Raw genomic sequence first — 9,468 nt, 5'->3', positions numbered from 1 at the left:
ATATATACATACACACACACACACACACATATATCCATATCCATGAAAATGAGATCATAAAGTATTTATGAGGATTTTCTTATATGAAAAAGTCATATAACCTACTTCCAAAGGATGTCACAATTGTCCTTCTGTGGTGCCGCCTTTACCTGTTGCAGTGATGAGGCGCCATCACTGGGTGGAGAAGCACAGCTGGAAGCTGCTGGTATGAACTACACAAGCCTGATAAACAAAACTGCAAAGCAGAGATTGCCTGTTCTGACATAATCATCGCCACGTCTCTGGCTCAACTCGCCCACTTGCAACTGGCACCCACGCAGATCATGTAAGAACAATGTCACCAGCCAGTTTTTAGTAAGCATGTGAAGCGAATGACATATGTTTACGGGCTCCAAAATTGGAATATCCAGGAAAGATCAAGTGTCTCTTCTGACTGTCTTGGTGGTCCTCGTGATCCTTGCCCAGGATAACAAGTACGTACCTGAGGCATGAGAAATCAGACCCATCTTTGGTTGGACCTTTCATTTGCTAAATGGCCATTGCCAGGTCTCTTCACACCTATATCTGTTTCTAATTTTCAAATAGGATAATGATCTCTTCCAACCGCATTCTAGAACAAGTAGAGAAGATGAGAACAACATTCTAATCCTCTCCAGACTATGGAATGCTACAGCACTCTGTGATTGTCATTGCCACCACACGTTCATGAAATTGACAAGTAACAACAGAATAATTAGATTCTTCCCAGTGTCTTTTTCTGAAAATAGTTGAAATATGGAAATAAAATTAACCTTACAGGGCTTCCCTGGTGGCGCAGTGGTTGAGAATCCGCCTGCCAATGCAAGGGACACGGGTTCAAGCCCTGGTCTGGGAAGATGTCTCATGCCGCGGAGCAACTAAGCCCGTGCGCCACAACTACTGAGCCTCCACTCTAAAGCCTGTGCTCCGCAACAAGAGAAGCCACCGCAGTGAGAAGCCTGTGCGCCACAACGAAGAGTAGCTCCAGCTCGCCGCAACTAGAGAAAGCACACGCGCAGCAACAAAGACCCAACGCAGCCAAAAACAAATAAATAAATAAATTTATAAAAAAGAAATTAACCTTACAAACAAGCACCAACATTCCAAGTTGAAAGAGACTTTTATTTGGGGGTGAATTTTCTCCCTAGGTTTATACCATGTGATTCCTCACAAGCAAGAAAATTGGGCATAAAAACATTTTAGTACCCACACAGCTGGAATAAACTACATTATCACCACGGAAGGCAGATTATAGATAAAACTGAACAGTTGAAAACATCATCTCTATTGCCTTGGGTTTGTTTACTATTCCTTCCTGAGTCTATGACAGGAATTAAAATAATAGAAACTTAGACAATAAACCCATTAAATCAAGGATACAAGAACAATCTCTAAATAATGAAATGGAAGAAACAACAATACCGAAAAGCCTTGAACAAAGATAGTTATTTTAACGAAGTACTAGGTATAGTTCGGACTTGCTGTTCTTTTCTGTCATAAATGTTTAAAGTCGCTGTTTCTCAGAGGGCTAAGAAAGAGCTTCAGTTTTGAAACTTCAGCTTTAACCTGCTAAATAAAGTTGGATGTTCCAGAAAAGAAGGATATGGGTAGATGTGACCGTAGATTCTGAATTTAGGGTAAATGTCTGCCTTACGCTTACCTCCCTCTATCCCCAGCTAAAAAAAAACAAAATTTTTTTAAAGAAAATGTAAAGGAGCTTATCTTACAACAATGACGGTATTGTCTCAAATGCTTGCATTTTCTTAGCCTTAAATTCTTCTACTGTGATCTTCCAGGGAAAAGACCTTGGTGGTTTGGTTGTCCTCATCTGACACATTAGCCACAAGCCTTTCACATACAGAAAACCGGAGTCATGTATAAATAAGCGCTCATGGAATCACTTTCAAAATACCCGACACTGCATTTTCAGAAAGTAGTCTCTATCGTAGGCCCATCAATTACTGTAATCACATCTCCCACTGGCTAGACACCAGTCAGAACATATTTTAAGAATTCAAAGGCCACTCTGTCAAAGACAAGCCAGCTTGACTTTGGTTCCAGTATTCAGATGGGAAGGCGGCAGTTCCTGGTGGCCCAGGACTTCACTGAGCTGTCCCAGGGGACAGCTGCTGGGGACTGACCTCACTGCGGCTCCTCAGCCACAGGAAGAACCAGGCAACTGCCTGATTTTGCACAAATTTTCATTTCCTCCCCATGTAGATCCTGAGGCTTGATGGCCCTGTTGTTCAGGATGCAATGTGAAGGAGGAAGGTGAGCCCTGTTCCTTGTGATATGACCATGACCCCTCCAACTGAAGAGAGGGCAGCAGAAATTCTGCCTTTGGCCTTGGGTTCCCTGATGAACCAGCTTGATCCCCAGCTTTCTCTGGCAGAGGCCGACAAGTCTTCCTGGACACAGGCTGGGGACAATGGTCTTCTCCACTCTAGCCAGGCTTAACCTTGGCAAAGACCATGAGCTTCTATCCGTGAAGAGCCTGTATAGCTAGAGGCAAAGCCATTTCTTCCAGTCCCATGGGAGGTGGGACGGGGAGGCAACTCAAAGAAAACGGCCACTTTGAAAGCATGTGTGTTTCTGTGATTTGGTCATTGGAGGGACAGCTCCCAGGTCCCTGTCAGGCATGCTCCATATATGGCCATGCTAGAGGTGGTTCAGCATTGATAGTTGATCCCTTGCATAGGTGCCTAGAGGCATGACCATGGGATCCCCCGGAGGTGCCCCAACGAAGCCCGTATTTGGAAGGCGAGACGTCCCAGTAGGTCACATTAGGTCTCATTTATGACACACCTTACCTCACAGCTGAGGTACCTCCAACCGTGTACTCAGGAGAATCATTCAGGTGTGTGTTCTGTCAAGTTGACCATCCTGCTTAACTTGGACCTTCTCCATAATTGCTCCATCAGCCTATGTTATTCTGGGTTTCCTTTTCCAACCACATACTTCAGATCACATTTTCACATACCTGTGAAACTGTGCTACGAAAATCCTTAGATGGTGAAGAAATTTTATAAGCATTTTCACTTAACTCACAAGTTTGCAGAGGTTCTCAAAGGATGCCAGGGAGCACCCGCATCTCCTGGGAACTTGTTAGAAATACAAATCCTCAGGCCCCACCCCAAACCTACTAAATCAGAAACTCTGAGGGTGGAACTCAACAGTCTGTGTCTTAACATGGTCTTCTTTGATTCAGAAGCAGGCTCAAGTTTGAGAACCACTGGCCTAAAAGAGAGCTTTCTCTTCATTGTGGTCGGTGAGGGCAAAGACATATACATATGAAATGTTTAGATATCATCTGAATGCAGAATAATTTTTCTCATTAAAGTAGGAGAAGAGGCATGAGGTAGAATTTCACTTCATGGATCATCTTCAAATTTGTTTCTCTTGGAGCGGAGTTCTTAACCGGGCACATAAAACAGAGCAGAGAATGTCCTGGAAGATGTTTTAAACACCCAATCATTCTGGCAAAGGATGACATATTCTTTACCCCTCTGTCACCCCCTCACAACAGTGTGTAACATGTCAGAGAACTCACTCAACCAGACTGATGTAGAAAGTGAACCTGTGTGTGGTTTAACTCTTCCAATGCCAGTCTCAGCAATACCATTTTCAAGATCCAGAGAGAAAGTTGTGAAAAATGACAACTACCTAATCTTTGTCACAAAGATAGAAATAACGCTCAGTTTTCTCTGGTCATTTTTCACAGAAAACAGGGATCTAGATACACAGTTTTTCCTTGACGACATTATAGAATACCATGCCTGGCATCTCCCCCTAAGAAAAATGGTAGGTGAAATAGAGAATTGACATTTCTAATATTTGATTTTCTTCTTTTTCTCATAAAAGAAGCAAACTAAAGATTAGAAATTTGCCAGTGGTTCTATGGTTTTCATTAAGTAACCAATGGCTTGGTTGAAAACTTAGCAACTTGAGAGGGTTTAACTCTCTCAAAGGATATAATGTAAAGCCCCATTTTATCAGAAACCCCAGACTTGTTCAACAAGCATGTTCAGTTTTAAAAGATATGAATAACACTTGAGTCCTGCTCTCATGTCTGATTTCTTCATCATTCAAATTAGTTACCATTTACGTATCGTAAAACTAATCAATGAGAGGAAAAGGAGAAAGTCTTGCCTTGCTAAGTGTCTCCCACCATCATTTAAATATTTTTTAAAAATTGTTTTTCAGTGAAGTTCAAAAACTTGGGGTAAGTTGCCAATTCTCATTTTTATAGAAAAATCCATTTTTCTGTGGAATAACGTGAACGCAAAAATGGAACAAATTTAGCAAATTGAGGCAAGCTACCTTCCTGTTCTGAAGCAAAGATTAGCTATGGCTATCAAAAACCTGGTCTGGAGACAAAGTTCAAGCCTAAAGGAATGAAGGATTAAAGGGGAAGAACAAAGGTCAGATTCCAGACTTAAGGAGACTTGAAAAGTGTTAGAGTGAGGAGTGAAGAAAGGGGAAGTAAAAGACACACCACCTACGTGAACTCAACTACCCTGTTCAGCCTAAAACTCGTATCAGTGTCCACTACTTTGTACTTTACCTGGACGTACAGTCTCTTCTCACTATTCCTCCTGTAGCTCTACCTGCTGCTGGTAGCTCCTACTGCCTCGCCAAGGAGAACTATTTATGTTCTCCTTATTCTGATTCTAAATACTGACTGAAAATTGCCTCCTGCTAGAGAAACTGATATGAATTAATTGACGTTAAGTTCCAGGGGCATTTAATTGATATTAATTCAATTCCACAAGTTTTGTCGTAGTGCAATGTAACTAACGTGTCATATAAATAGTAAAATTTTAAAAACCGGCCACATGGTATCTAAAACAATAAAGTGCATAGGTTTCTCAGAAGGCTAACTGAAAACAAAAAGTTAGTACAAATATGCAAAATTAGGAATGGCTGGCAAGAGAGCTTTGAAGAAGTTATTTTATTACATGGAAACTATGGTAACTCTGCTAATAACTCTGAAATGGATGGTTTACTGAGATGATATGTTGAATTAAGAAGTGGGACATTTTAAGAGACAGATAAGCATGAAAGAAATGGACACTGTCATCAGAGAACCGCCTTCCCCAAAAGCTGTGATTGATCAGTTAGTTTTACAGGCAAATTATATACTTTTTTTTTTCAAATAAATACTACTTGTGCTATATTCAGTCCCACAGAAAATTCTGATAAACTTCTCCATTCATTTTATGACTCTATCATAACCCAGATTCTATAGCCTAACAAAGAGAACACAAAATAGAAATCTGCAGATCAAACCCACTTATAATATGGATATAAAAAATCTAAACAAAATAATAAATCTAGTGCAGCTACACAACAACAGCAAAATGCCCCAATATGGCTTATTTGTGCAGGTGCAGGTGGTTAAATATTCGTACGTCAAGTTATATAACACATCACTTCAAGGACATGGGAGAAGAATAAGATCATTTTTTCACATAGATACCAAACATTTAAGAACCATTCCTGAAAAAGAAGTACTTAGCAAACTAAGAATAAGATACTACCTTATAAACTAACACACCATTGTAAAGCAATTATACCCCAATAAAGATGTTAAAAAAAAAAAGAAGATACTACCTTAACATTCCAAATAATAAAATATCTTAGATCAATAGTGAATATTTTAACTAAAAGTGAAATGCTATGGGCACTCTTATAAAAATCAACAGACAAATAAATAACAGATACACAAAGACAATTCTTTTCTCCATATTTAAAATCCATATATGTGTGTGTATACATGTATGTGCGTGTATATATTTATATTTTCTAGCCAGTACTAGAAGACGTGAGACAAAGCAGATGCATAGTAAGTAGAAAGAAATAAAATTTCTTTCCAATGTATAACTACCTATATAAAAATAAAACAAAGCGCACATACACACGAACAAAAACAGAAAATTAAAGTTCAACAGCTTTTATGTTTTTTATATATTATCATAAATAGATATATATATATATACATACATACAGAACTGGAAAACGTAATGAAAAAATTATCTAATTCACAATAACAGCAATGCACAAAATATGTAAGTATAGCCCTATGAAAAATAGAATGATTTATAGAAGGACATAAAGAGAAAACAAATAACCACATAAATGTTGGAAAGATGTGAGTTCTTCCCAAAGAGATCCACAGGTTCAAAGCATTTCCAGCAAAAATTCTAGCATCCAGTAAGTAATTTTACATTCTCAGATAAGCTGCTTTGGGTAATTTAAGATACCAAGGAAGGTAATCCACTGTGAACGAGTCAGGCAAGTGCCCCGAAGAACTTCAGTCTCATCAGGCGACATCTACTGAGCTCCTAACTTTGGACAAACAGCAATTACCGACACTGGCAATGAGAACAGTGTGCAGAGGCTCCTGGAGCACCTGGCTGGGACCCGGAGGTGTGGGCAGGTGCTCAGCGGTGCCACCAGTAATGAGAAGAGCCGAGGTCAGTGGGGAACAATTGTGGGGAGCGGTGGCTGCTCTGAGCAAGTTGTCCTCCGCTGGTCCTCAACATCACAGCCCAGCCAGAACCATCCCCGCTGGAGAGCAAACTGCGAGCCAAAGAGCCACAGCCTGAGGCTCCTGGGGGAGGGGCCCCCTGCGGACACGAGCAGTGGTGGGGAGAAGAGAGCCCTGAGCTGGAGGAGGATGCTGACAAAAGTCTAAGAGACAGAAGCTGCGATGCAATGTTGACCACCCAAAATGCAAGGTGTGGCACAGGATAGGGAGAACTGGAGTCCAGCCTTGCTTCTCAAATTTGACCAAGTGGGGCTTCCCTGGTGGCGCAATGGTTGAGAGTCTGTACTCCGCAACGGGAGAGGCCACAACAGTGAGAGGCCCGCGTACCGCAAAAAAAAAAAAAAAAAATTTGACTAAGTGGCCACCATGATGGTGAGCTCCCGTGCCTTCAGAGAAAGAAGAGGGATGGAGGGAATGACTCTCCACGTGTTCCCAGCCCTGCCGTGACATAACACAACAACCACGGGCTGACGAGTCCCAGGAGAGAATACCGAGCCACGGGGCCCCCGGATCTGCCGATCTACCGTCACCCACAAGGCCAACACAAGTGCCAAGGCGCAGAGGAGAGCAGAGCGTGGCTGAGTCGTCAGTGGGGCAGGATGGGGGCCGGCCGCACAGGAGACCGTGGCTGGGCTGCAGCCCTCCTAGCGGTGTTCAGGCACCTCTGGCACATAAGCAAAGACCACACGCTGCCCCCGACCCCGGCCATAGAAGGGTATCGAAGAATGGAGGGGGGTGTATGGGATCTCTGGCTCATTGCTTGAATCCTAGTATTCCTGGGACCTCCGGGGTCCATTCTGGCTATAAAACCATCCCTCTTTGCCTTCTTCTCTACAAATTCTACCTGCCTCAAGAGTCAGCTCAAATGCCTGCTTCTTTTCTGCGAAGTGTTCCCCAACTCCATCCCGACCCCACAAAGGCGACTCTATCAGAACCTAGCACTCTGAACCCCGCATTCCCTGGCACTTTGCTTACACCTCCCACGGAGCATTTGTTTCACGTTGCCTTTGATTCTAGTAAGTTGCGTTCACATCTGTAGACTGTAGACTGTATGAAGGAGGTGGGACCATCTCCTGAAATGCCTAGAACAATAGTTTGTCCAACATATACTATAGGGACGCTCGATAAATATTTTTGAAATGAACTTAATTCCTACTCTGCCCGTGATTGAGTCGTGGAGGGGAAGAAAATTCCAGTTCTTCTTTTGGCAGCTCCTTGGGACCCTTGGGACACAAAGCAGTCAAGTTTCTGGGCATTAATTAACTGAAGAACCCAGCCCTCAGCTTTCCTGGTTCTCGCCCGATTGCACTCTGTCTGCCTTCTTGCAGAAATGTCAGAGCAGTCTCCATCAGCTTGCTCCGATTCTGTGTTCATTCCCAACACTTGCCAGAGACCAGCTTAATTTAATTTTGCTCTGACAATATGATGTTCACACAAGAATTCTTGAATGTTTCACACTTGCCAATGTTTGAACATGGATTTCTTTCACACTCTCTGTTATATTTTCCTCTGGAGGCTTAGTTAGGCAAATTCTGCCATCTCCTTTAGGAGAAGTGCTATCTTTGCCAATAAAAAAATGTTTTCAAGCCAAGATTCCTTCCTTCCATACACACATACATATATAGTGTACAGGCCTCAAGCATAACCCAGTACAGGGTCTCTCTGCCCCCATGCGGGGTACTGAGGGAGAAGAATATTCATGGACCTCCCTCTTCACTGGGACTTCAGCCTAGAGGACACAGGACATACACAGCCAGTCCCCTTGTGCCTACCAGGGTCTACCAGCCCAGGCAGGTCAAGGATGGGGGTAACCACTGTGGAGCTGTGGAGCCTTTGACTTTGGGGATCTTGTCAATCCACTTCTCACTTTTAGCTTTCCAGCCTAAACACACACACACACACACACACACACACACACACACACACACACACACACACACTACTCTTCCGTGTACCCAGTAGAGAGCAAGAAAGCTACTCCCAGCTGCAGCGCAGCCGAGAGCAGAGTTACAGCTGCAGCCAGGATGGTCCTGAGGAGAGGCAGCTGAAAGCGCCTCTTCCCTCAACCAGGAAAGGCATGTCCTTCCCACCCTGCCCTGCCTCAAAGGGGGTGAACGGGTGAAGGGGGTCAAAAGGTATGAAATTCCAGTTATAAAATAAATAATTCATGGTGATTAGAGTTAATAATACCACATTGCACATTTGACAGTTGCTCAGAGAGTAGATCTTAAAGGTTCTCAACACAAGAAAAAAAAATTCTGTAACTATGTGAGGCGATGGATGTCAGCTAAACTTATTGTAGTGATCATTTCACAATGTATATAAATATCAAATCATTATGTTGTACACCTGAATCTAATATAATGTTGTATGTCAAGTGTATACCAATAAAAGAGGAAGGAAGAAAGAAAGAAAAAGAAATTGAGGTAGCAATTTTTAAATCTCTGCCCCATGTGGACTTGAGCTCGCTGGTAGAAGAATCATTCTCTCGTCCAGGAATAAATTTGGCTGTACAGGCAGTGACAGGCAGAGAAGTCTCTGAGGTCCAGGCTGACAGCAGCCCTCACTAGAGAAAGACAACTTCTCCCTGTCAGCACAGCAGAGGACCCCAGGCTCTCCATCACATCCTCAGCTCCTAACACCCTCCCCGTGGATGTGCCTGTGAGATAATCACAAGGTTTGGAGACCGAGGTACTGAGTCCCTGTTCTTGTCTTCCTAATTACACAATCAGGAGCAATTTCTTTAACCCCTTTGAATCCAGTGTCATGTAGGGAAACAGGGAGTAAGACTGGAAAAGTCAATTGGAGCAAATATGCATGGACCAGTTTGCCAGGCACAGAACACACTGGCTGCCCTTCCCTGATTATTATCCCTCGCTTTACCTTGATTCATCAGCATA

The sequence above is a fragment of the Neophocaena asiaeorientalis genome, unplaced genomic scaffold, assembly GCF_003031525.2.
Source record: "Neophocaena asiaeorientalis asiaeorientalis breed wild unplaced genomic scaffold, Neophocaena_asiaeorientalis_V1.1 scaffold59, whole genome shotgun sequence".
Taxonomy (NCBI): Eukaryota; Metazoa; Chordata; class Mammalia; order Artiodactyla; family Phocoenidae; genus Neophocaena; species Neophocaena asiaeorientalis.
This window is presented reverse-complemented; position numbering follows the sequence as displayed.